We start from the raw sequence: 12359 nt of genomic DNA on the forward strand, positions 1-12359 counted from the left end.
GAAAACCACACTGTTCCTCCTGAATCCGAGGTTCGACTATCCGGCGTAGCCTCCTCTCCATGTTGATGGGGATAATAAATGATAAATGGGTTGTACTTGTATAACGCTTTTCTACCTTCAAGGTACTCAAAGCGCTTTGACACTACTTCCACATTTACCCATTCACACACACATTCACACCCTGATGGAGGGAGCTGCCATGCAAGGCGCTAACCAGCACCCATCAGGAGCAAGGGTGAAGTGTCTTGCTCAGGACACAACGGACATGACGAAGTTGGTACTAGGTGGGGATTGAACCAGTGACCCTCGGGTCGCGCACAGCCATTCCTCCACTGCGCCACGCCGTCCCGGTGATGTTGAGGAGGCGTGGCAGGAAGTGGTTCCAGAACGCACACATCTGGTTCCGGAGACCCTTGTGGACCTTCATGGGCTCCGTGTTGAGTCCCACGTATTTTTGCTCGCTGACGGAGAACTGAGGCCAACGCTTCCTGTTCTCCACGGTGCCATCCACGTTCACGTTGGGATTGCCGGTCCGGGCAAAGTTGGCCCAATATCTCATCATGCGTCGGCTCAGCTTCTCCTCCTCCTGTGTGTAGTTGAATCTCTTCTCCAGGGGAAGACCGAAGACAAACTCAATCTCGTAGCCATGGATCACACCCATCCACTCCGGCCAAGGCAGGTTGGAAGCTCGGTGGTCAAAGAGGTAGAGATAGACTCCTGCGTTGGACTTAAGCGCATTGTGCTGAGCATAGGAGCGAGCAAACAAGGCCAGAGGGCAGATGACGTTGTGGTCGCCCACGATGTCATCCAAGGCGTCGCGGTTCTTCACGCCGTTGTTCTCGTCCATCCAGTCAGTATACTGCAGCACCACTGCCTCCAGACCAATGTCGTTAGCGTGCGGCACGCTGATCTTTACGCCTTCCAGGAAGTCCTCTCTCGAGATGAGGTTGTCATTGTCCTTACTGAAGCCTGGAGCGCCGTATAGCAGGAAGTAGGTGCCCTCGTCCTGGTTGACTCCCAACAGGACCTGAGTGTCCTTGAAATTGCCCGAGTTGAGCATGGCCTCCGGAGTGTCAGGCACGATGTCGCCGTCCACCACGGGGACAAATGAAAAGCGGAAGATGGACGACCACGGCAGGACCTGAACCACTCAGAGTCTTTACAGCTCACACGCACACAGCTTTCTGCACCCTGATACAACTGCTGAAAGAGTGTGGTGATTTTAGTTGGGACTCCGAGGGACTTCAGGATGTTCCAGAGGGACCCGTGGTCCACAGTGTCGAAGGCAGCCTTAAGGTCAATGAAGGCAATGTAGAGGTGCCGGTCCTTTCTGAACTCCCGGGCCTTTTCTATTAAGAGCCGGATGGCAGAGATGTGATCCGTGGTGGAACGATTGGGCATGAAGCCGGCCGTCATGCAGTCCCTGTGGAGACCGTTGTGGCGACACCGGCACATATCTCGGGACACCAAGTTGAGGGTCTACAATTCCTCTGTCATCTCTGTCCTTCTGTACGGCTCGGAAACATGGCCGCTGAATAACATCCTGGCGGCCAGGCTAGATGGCTTTGATTCCAGAGCCCTCAGGAGGATAGAAGGCATCACGTGGAGCCAGCATGTCACCAACAAGACCCTAAGAGAGCTAACCCAACAGCTCCCAGTCTCTCGCCTCGCAGCAATGCGGCGAGTGCGCTGGTATGGCCATGTCATCCGCCTGCCGGGGGAACACCCCACGCGCAAAATACTGGACTTCAACCCGCAGCGAGCTGGCTGGAGACGCCCTAGAGGCGCCCCCAGGACTCGCTGGCTGGATGTATTAGCCCAGGACCTTAAGGCCTGCAATGTGACTATGGCACAAGCTCAACACCTTGCCCACAACAGACCCAGATGGAGAGACCTGGTTGCTATGGTCGGCTCTACGCGCCCTGAAGTGCAAGAGGACTAAGTAAGTAAGTAAGTAAGTCTTCTCCCTGCTTGCTCTCTTTCAATCAATCAATGTTTATTTATATAGCCCTAAATCACAAAAGTCTCAAAGGGCTGTACAAGCCACAACGACATCCTTGGTACAGATCCCACATAAGGGACGTCGATGTGAATGACTATGAGAAACCGCATATGTGGGTAACCCCCTCTCTCTAGGGGAGACCGAAAGCAATGGATGTCGAGTGACATAATATTGTGGAAGAACAGTCCTTAGTGGATCTAACATAGTAGTGAGAGTCCAGTCCATAGTAGGGCTAGCAGGAGACCAGCAGGAGACCATCCCGAGTGGAGACGGGTCAGCAGCACAGAGATGTCCCCAACCGATGCACAGGTGAGCGGTCCACCCCGGGTCCCAACTCTGGACAGCCAGCACGCCAGCACTTCATCCATGGTCACCGGAACTGGAATAACCCAGCGAGGAGGCAGAGGAGAAAAGAAAAGAAACAGCAGATCAACTGGTCTAAAAAGGGGGGTCTATTTAAAGGCTAGAGTATACAAATGAGTTTTAAGATGGGACTTAAATGCTTCTACTGAGGTAGCATCTCTAACTGTTACCGGTAACTGTTACTTGTCTTGTCCTGTTTGCTAAGGAGGTTTTTTTCCCCACTCCAGGCTGGGCCCTCTTAGGAGCCCAGTCTAGATTGTATTTTATTTTTTTCCTTCCCCAGCGTTTACCTTTTTTCCCGTCTTTTACGGGGGCGCCTTGTGACGACCCATCAGCGTTCCTGTTCTGTAACCCTGTACACTGTTTGTTTGTCTCATCTTGAACGGTTTTGTGCTAAAAACAAAGTTTCGTTGTACTTGTGCAATGACAATAAAGACTTACCTACCTACCTACATAGTCTTCTCAACGTGTCCTGGGTCTTCCCCGTGGCCTCCTACCGGTCGGACGTGCCCTAAACACCTCCCTAGGGAGGCGTTCAGGTAGCATCCTGACCAGATGCCCGAACCACCTCATCTGACTCCTCTCCATGTGGAGGAGCAGCGGCTTTACTTTGAGTTCCTCCCGGATGACAGAGCTTCTCACCCTATCTCTAAGGGAGAGCCCCGCCACCCAGCGGAGGAAACTCATTTCGGCCGCTTGTACCCATGATCTTGTCCTTTCGGTCATAACCCAAAGCTCATGACCATAGGTGAGAATGGCAACATAGCTCGACCGGTAAATTGAGAGCTTTGCCTTCCGGCTCAGCTCCTTCTTCACCACAACGGATCGATACAGCGTCCACATTACTGAAGATGCCGCACCGATCCGCCTGTCGATCTCACCATCCACTCTTCCCTCACTCGTGAACAAGACTCCCAGGTACTTGAACTCCACCACTTGGGGCAGGGTCTCCTCCCCAACCCGGAGATGGCCCTCCACCCTTTTCCGGGCGAGAACCACGGACTCAGACTTGGAGGTGCTGATTCTCATCCCAGTCGCTTCACACTCGGCTGCGAACCGATCCAGTGAAAGCTGAAGATCCTGGCCAGATGAAGCCATCAGGACCACATCATCTGCAAAAAGCAGAGACCTAATCCTGCAGCCACCAAACCGGATCCCCGGCGCCTAGAGATTCTGTCCATAAAAGTTCAGAACAGAATGGGTGACAAAGGGCAGCCTTGGCGGAGTCCAACCCTCACTGGAAACGTGTCCGACTTACTGTCGGCAATGCGAACCAAGCTCTGACACTGATCATACAGGGAGAAGACCGCCACAATCAGACAGTCCCATACCTCATACTCTCTGAGCACTCCCCACAGGACTTCCCGAGGGACACGGTCGAATGCCTCCTCCAAGTCCACAAAGCACATGTAGACTGGTTGGGCAAACTCCCGTGCACCCTCAAGGACCCTGCCGAGAGTACAGAGCTGATCCACAGTTCCACGACCAGGACGAAAACCACACTGTTCCTCCTGAATCCGAGGTTCGACTATCCGGCGTAGCCTCCTCTCCAGTACACCTGAATAGACCTTAGAGCAGTGTGATCTCACGACAGTTCTTAAAGAGAGGAACCACCACCCCGGTCTGCCAATCCAGATGTCCACGCAATGCTGCAGAGTCTTGTCAACCAAGACAGCCCCACAGCATCCAGAGCCTTAAGGAACTCCAGGCGGATCTCATCCACCACCGGGGACTTGCCACTGAGGAGCTTCTCAACTACCTTAGTTTTGAAAATGTATCAAAAAAAAAAAAAAAAGACATGTACATAAATATTCGCAGCCTTTGCTCAATACTTTGTTGATGCACCTCTGGCAGCAATTAAGCAATTACAGGTGTTCTTTTTGAATACACATACCTTTGGGCAGTTTTACTCATTCCTCTTTGCGGAACCTCTCAAGCTCCATCAGGTTCAATGAAAAGTGTTGGTTTCCACTCAGAATGTCTCTGTGCATTGCTGCATTCATCTTTCCCTCTATCCTGACTAGTCTCTCAGTTCCTGCCGCTGAAAAGCATCCCCACAGCATGATGCTGCCACCACCACGCTTGACTGTCAGGATGGTAATGGCCTGGTGATGGAGTTATAAGTGAACACGTCAATATGTGTGTCTGCAGCTTCAATGCTAAATCTCGCGATGGTGTACACTAGAGATGCGCGGTTTGCGGGCACAACCGCGGAGTCCGCGGATTATCCGCGGATCGGGCGGATGAAATTAAAAAAAATTAGATTTTATCCGCGGGTCGGGTCGGGCGGTTGAAAAAAAAAAAATTAGATTTTAAATAGATTCAGGCAGGTGGCAGTTAAACCAATTGGTAAATATATATACATAGTTAAATGTTGTTACCCACATACGAAAAACGAGCAGGCACCTGCAGCATATGCCACAACAGAAGGAAAAAAAAAAAAGAGATGGACACTTTTACGGAGCGGAGAAGGGACGCCTCGCCGGGGTCCGGGACCGAGGCCTCTTCCCCCGAGAGGGCCCCACCGGGAGCCGTAGCTGAGGCGATCCGCGAGAAGGGCCCGACGCACGTCCAGGGTCACCACCGCGCCCACCGCACCGACACCCCGCCTCGTCCGCCTTCGCCGCGGCCGGCGTCACGCGCAGCAGGTAAGCAGCTTACCTGCCCGCCACCCCCGTGGCCGGGGGCTCGTAACAGGGGTCACTCCGCGCGCTCCGCCCGCGCAGCCTACCTGCCCGCCACCCCTGTTGCCGGGGGCGCGTAACAGGGGTCACTCCGCGCGCAGTGCGCTCACGAAAGGGGTGGGGCTCACCCTGGTTGATATAGACAGCAGGACGGTGGCCATGGAAGTTGGAACCCGCTAAGGAGTGTGTAACCACCCACCTGCCGAATCAACAAGCCCTGAAAATGGATGGCGCTGGAGCGTCGGGCCCATACCCGGCCGTCGCCGGCAGCGAGACGCGCTTGGAGGTGCGCTCAGCGCGGCTCCCATATGATTGCGCACTGGTGTGCGTCTGGGTCGTGACAGCGTGGCACGCGAATGTCTGTGCTGCATTGGATCAGTCTCCTTTCTGTAACAGGCAAAAGCTTTATAACCTCACTAATGCCTTGCATCGTCTATATTAGATATATAACAACGGGCGGGTGCGGTTCTGATTAAATGTTAGAAACGGGTGGATGGCGGATGGTTGACGACTTTCTGATGCGGTTGCGGATGAAATAATTGCCTATCCGCGCATCTCTAGTGTACACCAAGGCAATAACAAGGAGCGGGACGAGAGAACGCAAATGTTAGCAACACTAAAATAGCTTTGTGAGCTAAAGTGCTAACATTACAGTCACGTTTTAACAGTAACGTCATGCTCGGTTAGCACATTAGCTGGGGGGTGAAAAAGTTACTGACAGCTACTCACGGTTTCCACGTCCGTCGCTGACTAGCGGACAGTTTGCAGACCTCCAGACTGCACTTCAAGATAGGTAGCGAAGCCTGAGGAAGGACGGTTTTTGTTTTATTACATCACGAAACGTAGAGCAAGAGTTCGGGGGATGGCATTTTCTCCCGCCTGATGTTGATGAACAGGCTCTAGGGGACACATTTAACTGTTAGAATGTCATCAAAAAGTCACTTCTGCATAATACGCGACCTTTAAATCACACGTGGCGTGCGACAGCGTCTGTGCACACACAGCTCGTTCACCCGTTATATCTTTAATATTAAAAGGTAATAAAAGCCATTGGGCTCCGTAACGACACCATAAGGTGACATTCCACAAAAGAGGTTGGTCTTCTGTGTATATTTGTTTCCTTTTATTGCTCTTTTTAATTGCCAAGGCACTAAAGATGCACATTATTGTGATCACTTAGCTGCTTTATTTTTATTTTGTTGCTATTAGAAGGTACTCTAATTGGCCAGCTTTAGGTGTGTCCTTTGCAGGGAGTTCACGTTAGCTACCGTATCACTAATTATCGGTATGTGATTTATTATCACAACCACATATCATTTTTTCCAATACGACAAAAAACTGATATTTTCGGTATGAGTAACGAAAAAGTGAATTCCAACCCTTCTGTGTGTTTTATATTTAGAAAGTGAAATATAGCGGTGCATAATATATGAAATGTATACATATGTATAAAGCATACGTCATCGGGTTGAGGCGCCACGGTGTATCACAGGGCAAGTGGGCGTGGCACACAGAAACAGCACAATGCCGCCATCTAGTGGCGGTAAAAAAAATCATCACTGTAATTGATGATACTTGCAGTGTATATTGTACATGATACATATTATGAAGGTGTCTGTTACTACATTATATATATACTTGCAGTGTGTATATTGTGCATATTACATATTGTCATGAAGGTGTCTGTTACTACATTATATATATATACTTGCAGTGTGTATAGTGTACATATTACATATTATGAAGGTGTCTGTTACTACATTATATATATACTTGCAGTGTGTATATTGTACATATTACATATTGTTATGAAGGTGTCTGCTACTACATTATATATATATACTTGCAGTGTGTATATTGTACATATTACATATTGTTATGAAGGTGTCTGTTACTACATTATATATATACTTGCAGTGTGTATGTTGTACATATTACATATTGTCATGAAGGTGTCTGTTACTACATTATATATATACTTGCAGTGTGTATATTGTACATATTACATATTGTTAAGGTGTCTGTTACTACATTATATATATACTTGCAGTGTGTATATTGTACATATTACATATTGTTATGAAGGTGTCTGTTACTACATTATATATATACTTGCAGTGTGTATATTGTACATATTACATATTGTTATGAAGGTGTCTGTTACTACATTATATATATACTTGCAGTGTGTATATTGTGCATATTACATATTGTTATGAAGGTGTCTGTTACTACATTATATATATACTTGCATTGTGTATATTGTACATATTACATATTGTTATGAAGGTGTCTGTTACTACATTATATATATACTTGCATTGTGTATATTGTACATATTACATATTGTTATGAAGGTGTCTGTTACTACATTATATATATACTTGCAGTGTGTATATTGTACATATTACATATTGTTATGAAGGTGTCTGCTACTACATTATATATATATACTTGCAGTGTGTATATTGTACATATTACATATTGTTATGAAGGTGTCTGTTACTACATTATATATATATACTTGCAGTGTGTATATTGTACACATTACATATTGTTATGAAGGTGTCTGTTACTACATTATATATATATATACTTGCAGTGTGTATATTGTACATATTACATATTGTTATGAAGGTGTCTGTTACTACATTATATATATATGTGCAGTGTGTATATTGCACATATTACATATTGTTATGAAGGTGTCTGTTACTACATTATATATATACTTGCAGTGTGTATGTTGTACATATTACATATTGTTATGAAGGTGTCTGTTACTACATTATATATATACTTGCAGTGTGTATATTGTACATATTACATATTGTTATGAAGGTGTCTGTTACTACATTATATATATACTTGCAGTGTGTATATTGTACATATTACATATTGTTATGAAGGTGTCTGTTACTACATTATATATATATACTTGCAGTGTGTATATTGTACATATTACATATTGTTATGAATGTGTCTGTTACTACATTATATATATATACTTGCAGTGTGTATATTGTACATATTACATATTGTTATGAAGGTGTCTGTTACTACATTATATATATACTTGCAGTGTGTATGTTGTACATATTACATATTGTTATGAAGGTGTCTGTTACTACATTATATATATACTTGCAGTGTGTATATTGTACATATTACATATTGTTATGAAGGTGTCTGTTACTACATTATATATATACTTGCAGTGTGTATATTGTACATATTACATATTGTTATGAAGGTGTCTGTTACTACATTATATATATACTTGCAGTGTGTATATTGTACATATTACATATTGTTATGAAGGTGTCTGTTACTACATTATATATATACTTGCAGTGTGTATATTGTACATATTACATATTGTTATGAAGGTGTCTGTTACTACATTATATATATATATATATATATATATATATATATATATATATATATATATATATATATATATATATATATATATATACTTGCAGTGTGTATGTTGTACATATTACATATTGTTATGAAGGTGTCTGTTACTACATTATATATATACTTGCAGTGTGTATATTGTACATATTACATATTGTTATGAAGGTGTCTGTTACTACATTATATATATACTTGCAGTGTGTATATTGTACATATTACATATTGTTATGAAGGTGTCTGTTACTACATTATATATATACTTGCAGTGTGTATATTGTACATATTACATATTGTCATGAAAGTGTCTGTTACTACATTATATATATACTTGCAGTGTGTATATTGTAAATATTACATATTGTTATGAAGGTGTCTGTTACTACATTATATATATACTTGCAGTGTGTATATTGTACATATTACATATTGTTATGAAGGTGTCTGTTACTACATTATATATATACTTGTATTGTGTATATTGTACATATTACATATTGTTATGAAGGTGTCTGTTACTACATTATATATATATACTTGCAGTGTGTATATTGTACATATTACATATTGTTATGAAGGTGTCTGTTACTACATTATATATATACTTGCAGTGTGTATATTGTACATATTACATATTGTTATGAAGGTGTCTGTTACTACATTATATATATACTTGCAGTGTGTATATTGTACATATTACATATTGTTATGAAGGTGTCTGTTACTACATTATATATATACTTGCAGTGTGTATATTGTACATATTACATATTGTTATGAAGGTGTCTGTTACTACATTATATATATATATATTTGCAGTGTGTATATTGTACATATTACATATTATGAAGGTGTCTGTTACTACATTATATATATATACTTGCAGTGTGTATATTGTACATATTCATACTTGCCAACCCTCCCGGATTTTTCCGGGAGACTCCCGAAATTCAGCGCCTCTCCCGAAAACCTCCCGGGACAAATTTTCTGCCGAAAAACTCCCGAAATTCAGGAGGACCTGAGTGACGTGTTGACAACACACAACAACAGTGTCTACCGTAAAGCAGTTCGTCTGCCGTAAACAGCAATGTTGTGACACTTTTAAACAGGACAATACTGCCATCTACTGTACATGCACATGTGACCCACCCATAATGTGTCACATTTTTGTGTTGATTTATTTATTTTATTTTGTGGTTTGAATTCGTTTTTGGAGCTGTCATTACACATTTATCAGTATTCACATTGGTCAGTAGGGGGCAGTAGGGCGTTTCTTCCCAATTGAATGCTATCACCTGCAGACCGGAAGTGTCTTGTCATTCTGATGAGCGCGACCAGTCTGTGAAAAATTGAAACGTCCTGTGTGCTTTTTCCTCCTGTATAACAGGTTAGTTTTGGTGAATCAACTCACTGAATAATATCCATGTGATCTTTATAAGTTTAAGTACACATTCTGATGGTGGAGCCTAACTCTAAAGTGTTTGTGAGTTGTAGTTTGTAAATGAACACTGAAATTCAAGTATTTATTTTATTTATATATATATATATATATATATATATATAAATACAGCACAGAGTCAGCGCTTCTAAAAGTTTTTAACGATATCCTCCTGTCCACTGATTCTGGTAAATATGTTGTCCTGGTGCTTTTAGATCTGTCTGCTGCGTTCGACACCGTCGACCACGCCACCTTAATCACTCGTCTTGAGAACTGTGTGGGCATTAAGGGCGCCGCCCTCAACTGGTTCCGGTCGTACCTAACCGACAGGAGTTTTTGTGTAAAAGTAGACAGTTTTATGTCGTCCACAGCTCCTTTACCACATGGGGTCCCCCAGGGTTCAATCCTTGCCCCAATTTTATTTGCGCTTTACCTTCTCCCCCTTGGTTCTATTTTTAGGAAGTACAGTATTGCATTTCATTTTTATGCCGATGATTGCCAGATTTATTTTCCCATGGCACAAAATAACACGGTTCAAAGTCTTATTGACTGCCTGCACGACATCAAAGTCTGGCTTTCAGCTAACTTCCTGAGCCTAAATGAAGACAAAACAGAAGTTATGTTGTTCGGTCCAAGTCGCTCTCCCTCCCCCAACGTTGACCTCGGCACTCTGACCCCGTATCTCAGCGACTCTGTCACAAACCTGGGGGTAAAGTTTGACTCAGATTTTAAATTCGAAAAACAAATCAGCAGCGTCGTTCAAAAAAGCTTTTATCAATTACGCCAAATAGCGAAAGTGAAACCGCTTTTATCAAGACATGATCTTGAGAAATTAATCCACGCCTTTATCTCGACTCGTCTTGATTACTGTAATGCCCTGTATGTTGGCATTAGCCAGGCCTCCCTCGCCCGCCTGCAGCTCGTGCAGAACTCTGCTGCTCGTCTGCTAACACAGACCCGCAGACGTGAGCACATCACCCCTATTTTAGCGTCCCTTCACTGGCTCCCTGTGCGTTACCGAATACATTTTAAACTCCTTTTATTTGTTTTTAAATGTCTAAATAACCTCGCGCCAACCTATCTCTCCGACCTCCTTCAGCCTTACTGCCCCACCCGATCCTTAAGATCAGCCGATCAGCTGCTGTTGACGGTCCCTGACACAAGGCTGAAGCTTAGAGGTGACAGAGCTTTCGCCGTTGCTGCTCCCAAGCTCTGGAACGACCTACCCCTGAGTGTTAGACAAGCCTCCTCTCTTCCTGTTTTTAAATCTCTCTTAAAAACATACTTTTATTCCATGGCTTTTAACACTGAGTGATATCCATCCTGCAATGGCGCCCCATAATACACCTGCTGTGATCCTGTTTTTATGTTTTTATGTTTTTATTAATTCTATTTTAATTATTTATTTTTTATCATGTTCTGTTTGTGTTGTGTTGTGTTTGCTCGGTACTCGTTTTATCTTTTAACCTGCTCATTGTACAGCACTTTGGCTACCCCTGTGGTAAATTTTAAATGTGCTTTATAAATAAAGTTGATTTGATTTGATTTGATTTATATATATATATATATATATATATATATATAGCTAGAATTCACTGAAAGTCAAGTATTTCTTATATATATATATATATATATATATATATATCTTAACCACGCCGCCGACCACGCCCCCCGCCCCACCCCCGACCACGCCCCCGCCCAACCTCCCACCCCCCGAAATCGGAGGTCTCAAGGTTGGCAAGTATGTACATATTACATATTGTTATGAAGGTGTCTGTTACTACATTATATATATATACACAGGTAAAAGCCAGTAAATTAGAATATTTTGAAAAACTTGATTTATTTCAGTAATTGCATTCAAAAGGTGTAACTTGTACATTATATTTATTCATTGCACATAGACTGATGCATTCAAATGTTTATTTCATTTAATTTTGATGATTTGAAGTGGCAACAAATGAAAATCCAAAATTCCGTGTGTCACAAAATTAGAATATTACTTAAGGCTAATACAAAAAAGGGATTTTTAGAAATGTTGGCCAACTGAAAAGTATGAAAATGAAAAATATGAGCATGTACAATACTCAATACTTGGTTGGAGCTCCTTTTGCCTCAATTACTGCGTTAATGCGGCGTGGCATGGAGTCGATGAGTTTCTGGCACTGCTCAGGTGTTATGAGAGCCCAGGTTGCTCTGATAGTGGCCTTCAACTCTTCTGCGTTTTTGGGTCTGGCATTCTGCATCTTCCTTTTCACAATACCCCACAGATTTTCTATGGGGCTAAGGTCAGGGGAGTTGGCGGGCCAATTTAGAACAGAAATACCATGGTCCGTAAACCAGGCACGGGTAGATTTTGCGCTGTGTGCAGGCGCCAAGTCCTGTTGGAACTTGAAATCTCCATCTCCATAGAGCAGGTCAGCAGCAGGAAGCATGAAGTGCTCTAAAA

General features: G+C 43.4%; 1 pseudogene; it reads right to left on the minus strand.

Annotated features, from left to right (window-relative positions):
- Positions 1 to 280: 280 nt before the first annotated feature.
- On the minus strand, positions 281 to 1416 carry LOC140679511 (acetylcholinesterase pseudogene; annotated as a pseudogene).
- Between the last annotated feature and the right edge of the window lie 10943 nt (positions 1417 to 12359).

Source organism: Nerophis lumbriciformis, linkage group LG02 (genome assembly GCF_033978685.3).
Source record: "Nerophis lumbriciformis linkage group LG02, RoL_Nlum_v2.1, whole genome shotgun sequence".
In the NCBI taxonomy this organism is placed as follows: Eukaryota; Metazoa; Chordata; class Actinopteri; order Syngnathiformes; family Syngnathidae; genus Nerophis; species Nerophis lumbriciformis.